This window comes from Ranitomeya variabilis, chromosome 7 (genome assembly GCF_051348905.1).
Source record: "Ranitomeya variabilis isolate aRanVar5 chromosome 7, aRanVar5.hap1, whole genome shotgun sequence".
Lineage (NCBI taxonomy): Eukaryota > Metazoa > Chordata > Amphibia > Anura > Dendrobatidae > Ranitomeya > Ranitomeya variabilis.
In genome coordinates this window covers 42,521,614-42,537,671 of record NC_135238.1, presented here as the reverse complement: position 1 = coordinate 42,537,671, position 16,058 = coordinate 42,521,614, and the positions used below count along the sequence as shown (strand labels likewise).

The 16,058-nt window shown below is 49.4% G+C and overlaps 1 long non-coding RNA gene across 1 annotated transcript; it reads right to left on the bottom strand.

The window, feature by feature from the left end:
* Nucleotides 1-1,046: 1,046 nt before the first annotated feature.
* On the bottom strand, nt 1,047-16,038 carry LOC143784914 (uncharacterized). Its single transcript, XR_013217905.1, has 3 exons — nt 15,784-16,038; nt 11,721-12,010; nt 1,047-1,281 (listed from the first exon to the last, which is right to left on the bottom strand). It is a non-coding gene; the product is annotated as an uncharacterized LOC143784914 (long non-coding RNA).
* Between the last annotated feature and the right edge of the window lie 20 nt (nt 16,039-16,058).

Genomic DNA, 16,058 nt, shown 5'->3' with positions numbered 1-16,058 from the left:
ATTTTGCAGTACCACAGGGCCCTTGTAGCGGAATTACTTAGAAAATTCCCATGTGAGAATGCTGGCAGCAGACTTCAAGAGTTTGTTGTACAACCAAGGACTCCAAGCAAGAGAGAGACAGAAGTACAATCCAGCTCAGGCAGGGGAACAATGGCCAAGTTCTGGGACAGTTTTCTCAGACACTCCCATCGTGGCGGCACAGAGGCAAGGGGTGCTGTCACAAGAAGTGCAATGTTTGGGAAGATGGTGAGGGAGTACCTTGCAGATCGTGCAAACATCCTCCGGGATTCCTATGTGCCTTTGAATTATTGGGTATCCAAGCTGGACACGTGACATGAACTGGCTGTCTACACCTTGGAGGTCCTGGCCTGCCCTGCTGCTAGCGTTCTGTCAGAGAGGGTTTTTAGTGCCGCTGGTGGAATTATAACAGAAAAGCGCATCCGCCTGTCAACTGAAAATGCTGACAGGCTGACTCTTATAAAAATGAACAAGGCCTGGATTGGGAAAGACTTCTGTACACCACCAAGTGAAAACAGCAAAACATAACCTCAAATACATTCTCTCTTTTGGGGAGGCGTATTCTTATGCACCTCTTCACAACCCAACATGGGTATACGCTTACAGATTTGGTCTGTTTGTTCTTATCCTCCTCCTTATCCTAATCCTCCTCCTCCAGAACCAATATATCACCAGCGTGAACGTGGTCTGTACGGTGCATTTTGGCCAAGGATGCTCTGATGGCACTCTTTTATTTTTTTTTAAAAAGGACAACACATTGGGGAACTGGGCATGACATTACATTGGGCTGACTTCTTAACTTGCTCTCCTGCAATCTAAAATGTTCCTGCCACTAGATCACCAGGGTAAACATGCTCAGTACTGTTATAGGCCGTTAATATTTGGGCTAGGGGCATGCGATGGCACTAGTGTACTTTTAAAAAAGGTACTGTCGGGGTCGTCACGACAATAACCCTCATTCACCAGTCATCCCAAATTAAAGTATGAGCAGAGCATTTGGTACCGGGTAAGAATGAGTCAGACAAATAGCTGGTTCAATCTCAGTTGATGCTCGTGCGTCTACCAGTATCGGCCACGATCACAGCAACTGCGTTTATTTCCGGATACACAGTACTATATTGTGTGTTAGGAGAAGGAATGCATTGGGCGGGGTTTAAGCAGTATATGTCTAGTATTCAGTCTTTCTGATTTGTCCTGATGTCTCCTGGCGAATCCTCCTTTCTTCACATTCCTCAAGTTTCAATTTAAGAAGAAATGATACTTCTTTCCTCAGAGACAAAAAGTAGGGCAAAGGTGAATACTGGCAGCCATTTTAAATACAATTACATCTACATTAGCTAGCAGATGGGAAAAACTTATTGTTTCACAGTATAAGAATACAACAGTACAAAAAGTGTATGAAGATATATCTTTTCACCTTGACAGTACCCCCTTTGGGGAATTGTTTGGCAGATCATGCACTGCATTACAAGTCTCAGAGACCCACACCACTACATTGGCCCTAATTCTTAACTGTCTCCTGCAATGTCTCTTCCTTATCTCCGACAACATGACCTGGGTGAACATGCTTTGTATTGTTATAGGCCCGTGAAGTTTGGGCATGGGTGGCTGTGATGGCAATAGTATATTTTTAAAAAAGGTACCCCCCATTGGTGAAACCACATCCTTGATAGCAAACACTTCACATTTGTGTACCTTAAAGAGCTCACTGGAAAAGCTCCTTTTTGTGTTGCCTGGTTGCGCAAATTGGACACAATACACTTCATATAAATTTGATAATGCAATGATGTTAGTTTGGCTCAGTAGTTTATTACAAATATTTCTTTGTCCACTATATTAGTTTCTCTCCTTGAGAGCGATAACTTTGGCTGCCTCAAATGTACAAATGGCGAATATACAAATGGCGATTTGTAAACAAGATTGAAATACTGTACACCGAATGCATTCAGACAATCACATAGCTGCATGTCTTGTAAAACATTTACAAATGTGACAGACAATGCTCATAATGCTCATAATGCACCATGTTGATAAATGTTTGTTTTCTCACTTCAGAAACAGTTTGAAGCCTCTATATGTTTGCTGTTTGTCGTTGTAAAACATTAAGGTTTACTGAAACTCTGCCTGTGGTGGTTTGATCTAAATCCTTGTGGTTTTTATTTTCTAGTGGTTTATGGCCACTCGTCTGATGACTCCATGATATCTCAGTTTAATACACCCGTGAAAGCTGGTCACTTGAAGGTCTGGGTGAAACTAGAGTTACTACATAGTGTAAATCACTATATAAGACCAGAGAAACATGACTAAGACAGATACCAAAACTGGGGTACCTGTACATGTACAGTGTGCTGATACCTGCATAATTGGGGACGCCCATGCAGTGTAGGTAATCTCAAAGGGGTTCTCTGTCTTGGTGTTGCTTCTCGGATATTCCAGACGGATGATATTTAAAAGCCTCTTGGTGATGATCTAAGTAGACTGTATGAAGTTAATCTTCATATATACACGTAATCAGTATATCTATGTAATCCTTATATGTAATCATTAACTTTTGTATGTTATTGGTAACATATACAAAAATGTACGCACTCACACTATTCAATCTTAATATTCCTTGATTTTTGTAGTTTGCAATGAAATTGCTTTGTATTGCTAGGATTAGACTTTTTTAAAGCCGTATCTGAACCTTAGTGTTAAAAACATGGCAAACACAATTGCCAAATTTCCTGTAAATAATTCTGCAAAGAGGGAACCATCATACCATAAAAAATACGAGTGGATTTTCATGGGCACATCCAGTATGTGTGTTCCAAGGCCTAATGGGGTGCATATGACTATGCAGCAGGGCTGGCCTTGCCGCCAATGTGTAAAACAAAGGAGTACGGAGTACAAAATGCATATTGTGAAGTGGATTTTCATGGGCCCATCCACTATGTGGGTTCAAAGGCTTATTGGGGTGCATATGAATTGGTAGCAGGGCAGGCCTTGAATTCAATGCAACACTTTTTCAGGAGTCCCCCCTGGACATCTTATGACAGGGGTACTGTGGTGCGTCGTAATTCTTGGCAGCCCATCCACTCACAGCATAGGCTACAACAGCTTAGGAGACCCACTGTTTCATATTGGCCCTTTAAGAAGATTAATGCCGCCTGATGCCAGTAAAAATAGGCTCTGTGACTTTCAGAGTCCCTCCTTTATAAATGAAACAAGATGGGTCTGCTTATGTGTCACACACCACATGGCCAGTTAAATGTTACAATGACATTTCCCAGTGAATGCATTTGTAGTGGTTGAAAGCAATGTTAAAGTTGAAAAACGCTTCAAAAACGCTGCGTCTGAACTAAGCCTAAGGCTGCCGTCACACTAGCAGTATTTGGTCAGTATTTTACATCAGTATTTGTAGCCAAAACCAGGAGTGGAACAAATAGAGGAAAAGTATCATAGAAACACGTCACCACTTCTGCATTTATCACCCACTCCTGGTTTTGGCTACAAATACTGATGTAAAATACTGACCAAATACTCCTTGTGTGACGGCAGCCTAAGAGGGAGAGGAAATTTTCGGCCTGGGGTTAAATATTTGGCCTTACAGGCCAGCAAAACCCATTTTGGTTTCGTTTTAATGTGTTTTTTGTGGCACCAGGAAAAATGGCATGAATCTCGGAAAAAAATTATTAAGGCTGTGAACTAGGAGTCAGGAATTTTTTCAGGGGCGATCCCCATGATGTTCCTGTGTCTTTTGAGCAGTGTTTCCATCATTTTTAGACCTTAAAAGGACCCCCGGGGGAGATCGTAGTAAAAGTACTTGGGTCTCCCATAGACTTATATTGGGTTCGCTGTTCTGGCTGAGTACCCGAGTATTCCAATTTGCTCGACCCCATCACTATTCAGAAATTAATATTTTGTGTACTAACCATAATTTTTAATCACAGCTTTCATGCATCTTGGCATGCTTTCCAGCAGTGTTTCACACTGCTTCTGGCGCAAAAATGTAAGCAGTTCTTTGTTTGATGGCTTGTGACTATCCATCATCCTCTTGATTACATTCCAGAGGTTTCCAGTGGGGTTCAGGTCTGGAGAATGGGCTGCCCATGGCAGGGTTTTGATGTGGTGGTTTCTTAATTTTGGCCAGAGCTGTATATATTACCCCAGTTGCCACTGCACACATGCAATCAGGAAGAGCTGAGTCGATGCTCAAGAATTAGCGCTTCTTAGGGTATGTTTCCACGGTCAGGAAACGCTGCTTGTTTGACACTGCGCAGAGCTGCAGCGTCAAACAAGCAGCGTCCAGATGTTCCAGCATAGTGGAGGGGATTTTATGAAATCCCGTCTCCACTATGCGTGGAAACCCGCACGCGGCGGCCCTGCGACTCCGGACATGCTGCGCGTCTTTTTGGATCGCAGCATGTCCGTACACCTTGCAGGGACGCAGCGTCCCCGCAAGGCATATCACAGGGCCCTATGGGAGCGAGCGATCATCCCGGATGTGAAGAGTTAACACATCCGGCATGATCGCGTCGCAGAAAGGGGGCGGGGCTTCGCCGCTGCGGCGATACCGCCGGCCATCCTGACAGTGGAAATATACCCTAATAGATGCTCCATTTCTCGTGCGGCTGAGGACTAGTCTCATTAGTGTTGGTAGGGGCCAATATCCATGGACCTTCACAGCTTTTTAATATCAGCCCTTAGCTGTCTGTTTTGCCGTAGCTGGTTATTAAAAATAGAGGGGGCCCCAATTAATTTTTTGGATGAGTCCACCCATTTTTTAATAACCAGCAAAGAAAAAGCAGACAGCTGTTCACTGATTAATAAGCTGAAAAGTTAAATCTTTATTGGGCCCTTCCCAGCATAATGAGACCAGCTCACAGTTAATGTGGTCTCGTACTTTCGCATGGTAAAATGGGGGTAGTAAGCGGTAAAGGTGAAAAATAGAACAAAAAGGGGGTAAGCAGGACAATAGCCCTGAAAACAAATGTGGATAGTAAGATCACTTAAAATAACAGAGAATAAAAAGTAATAATAATCTTGAAAAAAGAGGCATAGGTCCAAATGTAGGAGGAGGTGTAGTAGGTGGATGAGCTTGAGGCGAATGTGGCGATGAAGGTGGAAGAGGCAGGGGATGAGGTATCCAACAGTTTTTTGGAGGATTTTTTTTTTTTTAGGGACAGCATTTAAAAGAACATAGTATAAAATAAAAAAGAACAATGTAGATACAGTAGTCGGATGTCCTAGTGGAGGAGGAGATGTAGGTGGACATTGCAGTGTAGGTGGAAGAGGCAGGCCATTATTTTGGTGGATTTTATTTCTCTTCCTCTTTGGTAAGGCCCCAAAATAAAACAAATGGCAAATAAAATATAACAATGTCTGGGTGCAGATGGTACCTTTGTCTGGTTTGCCAAAGGCAAAGACAAGTCCTGTGGACTCCACTCCTGGTTTCTTTTAATGAAGGCGAGAGTGGCCACGTTGGCTTTGGACAGGTGGATGCGCCTATGTGTGATATCCCCTGCTCTGATAAACAAATGTTCCAACATTACACTTGCCACGGGGCATGCCGGCACTTCCAAGCCTAGGCCATGTGTCCAGTTTGGAAACCAAGAAGTTAAATGGGCAGACCCAACTTAGTACATGCAGACGTGTGGACATAGACATGTACTCTTCCACCATGTTGTTATAACACTGGCACCTGGTTGTATAGACCGTATCAGATGGTGGTGCTGGATGCCGTGTCATGCTGATGAATGTTTTTCACATTTTAGCCATGTTAACCTTCCCCTCTGAGGTGGTGCCACAGCTGCGTTGGCGACTTCCTCCTCCTCTGCGTTGTGTTTCTTCTGTCAGGTGGGAATGCCGTCAGTAGTGCCTCTACCAGCATGTGCTTGTATTCACACATTTTGCCATCCCGCTCCAGTGACGGAACAAATAATGGTACTTTGTCTTTGCAGCAGGGATCCAGCAGGGTGGCCACCCAGTAATCAGTAAGGAAGATCTGGGCAACTCTGCGGTCGTTGCGCAGGCACAGCAGACTGTATTGGCTCATTCCGCCCTCTCTCTGTTGGAGTCCCTCAAGGCTCTGGCCTGGGGCCCCTACTTTTTTCCATCTATACCCTTGGCCTAGGATAACTCATAAAGTCCCATCGCTTCCAGTATCACCTGTATGCTGATGACACTCAGATCTACCCCTCTGGCCCAGATGTCACCTCTCTGCTGTCCAGAATCCCGAAGTGTCTAGCAGCCATATCCTCCTTCTTCACCTCTCGCTTCCTAAAACTCAATGTAGACAATACCGAACTCATCTTTCCTCCATCTCGCGTATCCCCCCTACCTGATCTATCTATTATGGTAAGCGGCATCACGCTCTCTCCCACACCTGAAATACGCTGCCTCGCGGTAACTCTCGACTCTGCCCTGTCCATCAAACCGCACGTCCAAACTCTTGCCACCTCCTGTCGCCTCCAACTCAAACATATTGCCATAATCCGTCCCTTCCTCTGCCCTTAATCTACTAAAATGCTTGTGCATGCCCTCATCATCTCTCGCCTCGACTACTGCAACATCCTCCTCTGTGGCCTCCCCGCTAACTCTCTTGCACCACTCCAGTCTGTCCTCAACTCTGCTGCCCGGCTAATCCACCTCTCTCCTCCTGTTTCTCCCCTCTGCAAATCCCTCCACTGGCTCCCAATTCCACAACGAATCCAGTTTAAACTACTAACACTGATCTACAAAGCCATCCACAACCTGTCCCCTCCCTATATCTCTGAACTAATCTCCCACTATCTTCCCTCACGTAATCTCCGATCCTCCCAAGACCTCCTACTCTCCTCCACACTTATTCCTCACACAACCGCCTCCAAGATTTCTCCCCAATATCCTTCATCCTCTCGAATTCCACGCCTCAACACGTCCGATTATCCGCCACCCTTGGATCCCTCAGATGGAACCTGAAAACTCATCTCTTCAGGAAAGCCTACAGCCTGCAATAACCATTCTGCCGCCTCACCACCACCAGAGCTACTGCACCCCCGACCTTTTGTCTCTTCCCCATTATCCCATAGAACGTAAATCCGCAAGGAAATGAAATTTCAACTCATAGCTGTCAAACAAGTTTATTACAAGATGAATAGTTAGAAATAAAAAAGAGAAATATATAAGTATGCATACATACAAATCAATAATAAAGAGTTTTAGAAATCAAAACAATGAATTAAACATTAAAGACAGATTAATAACAAAAGAAAAACACATTTTTTACCAAAGTCCACTGTGCTTTAGCTGCAAAAATTGTATTGTGGTGCTTAAAGGCAACCTGTCACCCCCAAAATCGAGGGCGAGCTAAGCCCACCAGCATCAGGGGCTTATCTACAGCATTCTGTAATGCATTCTGTAATGCTGTAGATAAGCCCCCCGATGTATCCTAAAAAATGAGAAAGAGGTTATATTATACTCACCCAGGGACAGTCCCAGTCCTGTCCGATGGGCATCGCAGTCCGGAGCCTCCTATCTTCATCAGATGACGTCCTCTTCGTGTCTCAATTCAGTAGACAGCGGGATGCCATACAGAAATAAAAACGATCACAATTGTGGGTATCCCCAACGTTTCGGCATCAAATAGCCTTTCTCAAGGGGTATCAGTTTATTTGTGATGCGACCAACAAGGTGAAAGGCTCCCGCTTAATCTTTTCAACGTCCAGAACAAGGCTCCAAGTAAGGACAAAATGCTGCGGTCAGGTTTTGTCCTTGTCATTTTGTCCTTACTTGGAGCCTTGTTCCGGACGCTGAAAAGATTAAGCGGGAGCCTTTCACCTTGTTGGTCGCATCACAAATAAACTGATACCCCTTGAGAAAGGCTATTTGATGCCGAAACGTTGGGGATACCCACAATTGTGATCGTTTTTCTTTTCTGTATGGCATCCCGCTGTCTACTGAATTGAGATAATAAATATACATTTACTGCTGAAGATTTATGGTGTGCCGGAGTTATCTATAATACAGGTCCTTCTCAAAAAATTAGCATATAGTGTTAAATTTCATTATTTACCATAATGTAATGATTACAATTAAACTTTCATATATTATAGATTCATTATCCACCAACTGAAATTTGTCAGGTCTTTTATTGTTTTAATACTGATTATTTTGGCATACAACTCCTGATAACCCAAAAAACCTGTCTCAATAAATTAGCATATTTCACCCGTCCAATCAAATAAAAGTGTTTTTTAATAACAAACAAAAAAACCATCAAATAATAATGTTCAGTTATGCACTCAATACTTGGTCGGGAATCCTTTGGCAGAAATGACTGCTTCAATGCGGCGTGGCATGGAGGCAATCAGCCTGTGACACTGCTGAGATGTTATGGAGGCCCAGGATGCTTCAATAGCAGCCTTAAGCTCATCCAGAGTGTTGGGTCTTGCGTCCCTCAACTTTCTCTTCACAATATCCCACAGATTCTCTATGGGGTTCAGGTCAGGAGAGTTGGCAGGCCAATTGAGCACAGTAATACCATGGTCAGTAAACCATTTACCAGTGGTTTTGGCACTGTGAGCAGGTGCCAGGTCGTGCTGAAAAATGAAATCTTCATCTCCATAAAGCATTTCAGCCGATGGAAGCATGAAGTGCTCCAAAATCTCCTGATAGCTAGCTGCATTGACCCTGCCCTTGATGAAACACAGTGGACCAACACCAGCAGCTGACATGGCACCCCACACCATCACTGACTGTGGGTACTTGACACTGGACTTCAGGCATTTTGGCATTTCCTTCTCCCCAGTCTTCCTCCAGACTCTGGCACCTTGATTTCCGAATGACATGCAAAATTTGCTTTCATCAGAAAAAAGTACTTGGGACCACTTAGCAACAGTCCAGTGCTGCTTCTCTGTAGCCCAGGTCAGGCGCTTCTGCCGCTGTTTATGGTTCAAAAGTGGCTTTACCTGGGGAATGCGGCATCTGTAGCCCATTTCCTGCACACGCCTGTGCACGGTGGCTCTGGATGTTTCCACACCAGACTCAGTCCACTGCTTCCTCAGGTTCCCCAAGGTCTGGAATCGGTCCTTCTCCACAATCTTCCTCAGGGTCCGGTCACCTCTTCTCGTTGTACAGCATTTTCTGCCACATTGTTTCCTTCCAACAGACTTACCATTGAGGTGCCTTGATACAGCACTATGGGAACAGCCTATTTGTTGAGAAATTTCTTTCTGGGTCTTACCCTCTTGCTTGAGGGTGTCAATGATGGCCTTCTTGACATCTGTCAGGTCGCTAGTCTTACCCATGATGGGGGTTTTGAGTAATGAACCAGGCAGGGAGTTTATAAAAGCCTCAGGTATCTTTTGCATGTGTTTAGAGTTAATTAGTTGATTCAGAAGATTAGGGTAATAGGTCGTTTAGAGCAGAGGTCCCCAACCTTTTTTGCACCAGGGACCGGCTTTAAGCAAGACCAGTTTTCCATGGCCCGGTGGGGGTGGGGCAGGGGCGGGGCTTTGGTCATATGGGGGTGGGGTTATGGAGGGATGGAGCTTAGTGCATACTTATCATATAATTATGACATTTATAATGAGAATGTGATTCAACTTACCATAGGTTCAGAATGAGTGGGAGCACCATGCTTGTTTCCCTGGTGCTTTGCACCATTATTGCCCCATAGCTGTGCCATATAGTGCTCTGCACCATTATTGCCCCATAGCTGTGCCATATAGTGCTCTGCACCGTCCATTATTGCCCCATAGCTGTGCCATATAGTGCTCTGCACCATTATTGCCCCATAGCTGTGCCATACAGTGCTCTGCACCATTGCCCCATAGCTGTGCCATATAGTGCTCTGCACCATTATTGCCCCATAGCTGTGCCATATAGTGCTCTGCACCATTGCCCCATAGCTGTGCCATATAGTGCTCTGCACCATTATTGCCCCATAGCTGTGCCATATAGTGCTCTGCACCATTATTGCCCCATAGCTGTGCCATATAGTGCTCTGCACCATTATTGCCCCATAGCTGTGCCATACAGTGCTCTGCACCATTATTGCCCCATAGCTGTGCCATATAGTGCTCTGCACCGTTGCCCCATAGCTGTGCCATACAGTGCTCTGCACCATTGCCCCATAGCTGTGCCATATAGTGCTCTGCACCATTATTGCCCCATAGCTGTGCCATATAGTGCTCTGCACCATTATTGCCCCATAGCTGTGCCATATAGTGCTCTGCACCATTATTGCCCCATAGCTGCTGCTGCAATAAAAAAAAAAAAAAAAAACATACTCACCTGTCTTGCTTGCAGCTCCTCGGCGCCATCTTCCCGGCGTCTCTCCGCACTGACTGATCAGGCAGAGGGCGGCGCGCACACTAGTGCGTCATCGCACCCTCTGCCTGCAGTCAGTGCGGAGAGACGCCGGGAAGATGGAGACAGCGCCCGGCGTGTGGAACGCGGACAGGTGAATATGCGATACTTACCTGCTCCCGGCGTCCCGCTCCTTCTCCCGGACAGCTGGTCTTCGGTGCCGCAGCCTCTTCCTCTGTCAGCGGTCACCGGCACCGCTGATTAGAGAAATGAATTATGCGGCTCCGCCCCTATGGGAGGTGGAGCCGCCTATTCATTTCTCTAATGAGCGGTCCCACGTGACCGCTGAACAGGGGCGCCGCGGACCGGCTGAAAAACCCCAACGGCCCGGTCCTGGTCCGCGGACCGGCGGTTGGGGACCTCTGGTTTAGAGAACCTTTTCTTGATATGCTAATTTATTGAGACAGGTTTTTTGGGTTATCAGGAGTTGTAGGCCAAAATCATCAGTATTAAAACAATAAAAGACCTGACAAATTTCAGTTGGTGGATAATGAATCTATAATATATGAAAGTTTAATTGTAATCATTACATTATGGTAAATAATGAAATTTAACACTATATGCTAATTTTTTGAGAAGGACCTGAATATTGGACTCTTTTTCTCCAGAGCACCCCTGCCTAAGTATAGTGAGCACCCTTGACTTTTGTTTTGGTCCTCTTCGTGTCTTCACGCTGCGGCTCCAGCACAAAGTACTGCAGTGTGCAGGCCCCTCTGACCTTTCCAGGCGCCTGCGCACCACAGCGTGAAGACAAGAAGAGGAAGTCATCCTATTAAGATGGGAGGCCCAGGACCGGACCGCGACTTGGATCGGACCGCGACTTGGATCGGACCGCCAGCGTGAGTATAATATAACCTCTTTTTCTCATCTTTTAAGATACATTGGAGGCTTAACTACAGCATTACAGAATGCTGTAGGATAAGCCCCTGACGCTGGTGGGCTTAGCTTACCATCGATTTTGGGGGTGACAGGTTCCCTTTAACAGGGGGAGACGGAGAGCGGGGGAGACGGAGAGCGGGGGAGACGGAGAGCGGGGGAGACGGAGAGCGGGGGAGACGGAGAGCGGGGGAGACGGAGAGCGGGGGAGACGGAGAGCGGGGGAGACGGAGAGCGGGGGAGACGGAGAGCGGGGGAGACGGAGAGCGGGGGAGACGGAGAGCGGGGGAGACGGAGAGCGGGGGAGACGGAGAGCGGGGGAGACGGAGAGCGGGGGAGACGGAGAGCGGGGGAGACGGAGAGCGGGGGAGACGGAGAGCGGGGGAGACGGAGAGCGGGGGAGACGGAGAGCGGGGGAGGGAGACAATTTAGTAATTATACTCATCTATCTGACATTATCAGACGCCCACAGTGTCATCCCTTTGGGTCCTCACATGGATTGTGGGGGCACCGCCATTCCACTTGGTGAAAAGAAGTCCAGTGATGAAATGACATCTGCAGGGAGGTCACTGCTCTGGGGGGCACAGGATGGGGAAAAGTCACAATACCTAGAATAAAACAGAAAAAAAATCATGCAGAAAACTGGATACAAGTAGTGGCTGACACCAGTGGCCACCGGGCTAATACTGACCAGCACAGAGTGCGAGGGGAGAATAAAGTCAGGGATCTGGAGACATTGTTGTAAAGCTGCTTCGCTCCCAGAGGTCATAGCTCAGTCATCAACCTGACAGCATGTGTCCCCAATAATATTAATGAGAACACATTTTATGTATATTAAAAAAACAAAAAAAAAAACAAAAGAAAACAAACAGGACCGACCCCTCACCACCAGGCAGAGATTCTCATGCTAAGTAATATCAATCCCTCAGATCTCCATCATCATTCATCCCCTCCCCTGTTCGCCCCCACACACGTAGCACTATACTTTCCTGCACCCCCCCCACCGCAAGTGACATCACACACACTGACCTGCACACCACACAGACCCATGCGAGTAACATCAGCCCCATTCTCCCCAGGCAGCCCCATGCAAGCACCCCCCCCATTCTCCCCAGGCAGCCCCATGCAAGCAACATCACCCCATTCTCCCCTGGCAGCCCCATGCAAGCAACATCACCCCATTCTCTCCAAGCAGCCCCATGCAAGCATCACCCCATTCTCCCCAAGCAGCCCCATGCAAGCAACATCACCCCATTCTCCCCAGGCAGCCCCATGCAAGCAACACCCCCCCATTCTCCCCAGGCAGCCCCATGCAAGCAACATCACCCCGTTCTCCCCAAGCAGCCCCATGCAAGCAACATCACCCCGTTCTCCCCAGGCAGCCCCATGCAAGCAACATCACCCCATTCTCCCCAGGCAGCCCCATGCAAGCATCACCACCCCATTCTCCCCAGGCAGCCCCATGCAAGCATCACCACCCCATTCTCCCCAGGCAGCCCCATGCAAGCATCATCACCCCATTCTCCCCAGGCAGCCCCATGCAAGCATCATCACCCCATTCTCCCCAGGCAGCCCCATGCAAGCATCACCACCCCATTCTCCCCAGGCAGCCCCATGCAAGCATCACCACCCCATTCTCCCCAGGCAGCCCCATGCAAGCATCACCACCCCATTCTCCCCAGGCAGCCCCATGCAAGCATCACCACCCCATTCTCCCCAGGCAGCCCCATGCAAGCAACATCCCATTCTCCCCAGGCAGCCCCATGCAAGCAACATCACCCCATTCTCCCCAGGCAGCCCCATGCAAGCAACATCACCCCATTCTCCCCAGGCAGCTCCATGCAAGCAACACCACCCCATTCTCCCCAGGCAGCCCCATGCAAGCAACATCACCCCATTCTCCCCAGGCAGCTCCATGCAAGCAACACCACCCCATTCTCCCCAGGCAGCCCCATGCAAGCAACATCACCCCATTCTCCCCAGGCAGCCCCATGCAAGCAACATCACCCCATTCTCCCCAGGCAGCCCCATGCAAGCAACATCACCCCATTCTCCCCAGGCAGCCCCATGCAAGCAACATCACCCCATTCTCCCCAGGCAGCCCCATGCAAGCATCATCACCCCATTCTCCCCAGGCAGCCCCATGCAAGCATCATCACCCCATTCTCCCCAGGCAGCCCCATGCAAGCATCATCACCCCATTCTCCCCAGGCAGCCCCATGCAAGCATCACCACCCCATTCTCCCCAGGCAGCCCCATGCAAGCAACATCACCCCATTCTCCCCAGGCAGCCCCATGCAAGCAACATCACCCCATTCTCCCCAGGCAGCCCCATGCAAGCATCATCACCCCATTCTCCCCAGGCAGCCCCATGCAAGCATCACCACCCCATTCTCCCCAGCAGCCCCATGCAAGCAACACCACCCCATTCTCCCCAGGCAGCCCCATGCAAGCAACATCACCCCATTCTCCCCAGGCAGCCCCATGCAAGCATCACCACCCCATTCTCCCCAGGCAGCCCCATGCCAGCAACATCACCCCATTCTCCCCAGGCAGCCCCATGCAAGCAACATCACCCCGTTCTCCCCAAGCAGCCCCATGCAACATCACCCCATTCTCCCCAGGCAGCCCCATGCAAGCAACATCACCCCATTCTCCCCAGGCAGCCCCATGCAAGCAACATCACCCCATTCTCCCCAGGCAGCCCCATGCAAGCAACATCACCCCATTCTCCCCAGGCAGCCCCATGCAAGCAACATCACCCCATTCTCCCCTGGCAGCCCCATGCAAGCAACATCACCCCATTCTCTCCAAGCAGCCCCATGCAAGCATCACCCCATTCTCCCCAAGCAAGCATCACCCCATTCTCCCCAAGCAGCCCCATGCAAGCAACATCACCCCATTCTCCCCAAGCAGCCCCATGCAAGCAACATCACCCCATTCTCCCCAGGCAGCCCCATGCAAGCAACACCCCCCCATTCTCCCCAGGCAAGCAACACCCCCCCATTCTCCCCAGGCAGCCCCATGCAAGCAACACCCCCCATTCTCCCCAGGCAGCCCCATGCAAGCAACATCACCCCATTCTCCCCAAGCAGCCCCATGCAAGCAACATCACCCCATTCTCCCCAGGCAGCTCCATGCAAGCAACACCACCCCATTCTCCCCAGGCAGCCCCATGCAAGCAACATCACCCCATTCTCCCCAGGCAGCTCCATGCAAGCAACACCACCCCATTCTCCCCAGGCAGCCCCATGCAAGCAACATCACCCCATTCTCCCCAGGCAGCCCCATGCAAGCAACATCACCCCATTCTCCCCAGGCAGCCCCATGCAAGCAACATCACCCCATTCTCCCCAGGCAGCCCCATGCAAGCAACATCACCCCATTCTCCCCAGGCAGCCCCATGCAAGCATCATCACCCCATTCTCCCCAGGCAGCCCCATGCAAGCATCATCACCCCATTCTCCCCAGGCAGCCCCATGCAAGCAACATCACCCCATTCTCCCCAGGCAGCCCCATGCAAGCAACATCACCCCATTCTCCCCTGGCAGCCCCATGCAAGCAACATCACCCCATTCTCTCCAAGCAGCCCCATGCAAGCATCACCCCATTCTCCCCAAGCAAGCATCACCCCATTCTCCCCAAGCAGCCCCATGCAAGCAACATCACCCCATTCTCCCCAAGCAGCCCCATGCAAGCAACATCACCCCATTCTCCCCAGGCAGCCCCATGCAAGCAACACCCCCCCATTCTCCCCAGGCAAGCAACACCCCCCCATTCTCCCCAGGCAGCCCCATGCAAGCAACACCCCCCATTCTCCCCAGGCAGCCCCATGCAAGCAACATCACCCCATTCTCCCCAAGCAGCCCCATGCAAGCAACATCACCCCATTCTCCCCAGGCAGCTCCATGCAAGCAACACCACCCCATTCTCCCCAGGCAGCCCCATGCAAGCAACATCACCCCATTCTCCCCAGGCAGCTCCATGCAAGCAACACCACCCCATTCTCCCCAGGCAGCCCCATGCAAGCAACATCACCCCATTCTCCCCAGGCAGCCCCATGCAAGCAACATCACCCCATTCTCCCCAGGCAGCCCCATGCAAGCAACATCACCCCATTCTCCCCAGGCAGCCCCATGCAAGCAACATCACCCCATTCTCCCCAGGCAGCCCCATGCAAGCATCATCACCCCATTCTCCCCAGGCAGCCCCATGCAAGCATCATCACCCCATTCTCCCCAGGCAGCCCCATGCAAGCATCATCACCCCATTCTCCCCAGGCAGCCCCATGCAAGCATCACCACCCCATTCTCCCCAGGCAGCCCCATGCAAGCAACATCACCCCATTCTCCCCAGGCAGCCCCATGCAAGCAACATCACCCCATTCTCCCCAGGCAGCCCCATGCAAGCATCATCACCCCATTCTCCCCAGGCAGCCCCATGCAAGCATCACCACCCCATTCTCCCCAGCAGCCCCATGCAAGCAACACCCCATTCTCCCCAGCAGCCCCATGCAAGCAACACCACCCCATTCTCCCCAGGCAGACTCCAACTTACCTGATCTATGACTTTGGAGAATGACCCCCATAATACCCCAAATCTTGCACAAAAATCCTCGAAATCCAGCCATGACATCCACAGCCTCCTCCTGTCTGCTCTGCTCTATGGAGGAAGAGGCAAATCCTGCACAAAACACTCCAAAACCAAATCCTGCACGAAATCCCGCCATGACATCCACAGCTTCCTCGTGTCTGCTCTGTCTGTTCTATGGAGGAAGAGGCGCCGCCCCTTCCGGTCACATGGGCAGAGGTCCTTTAGCCGACTTGGATTTA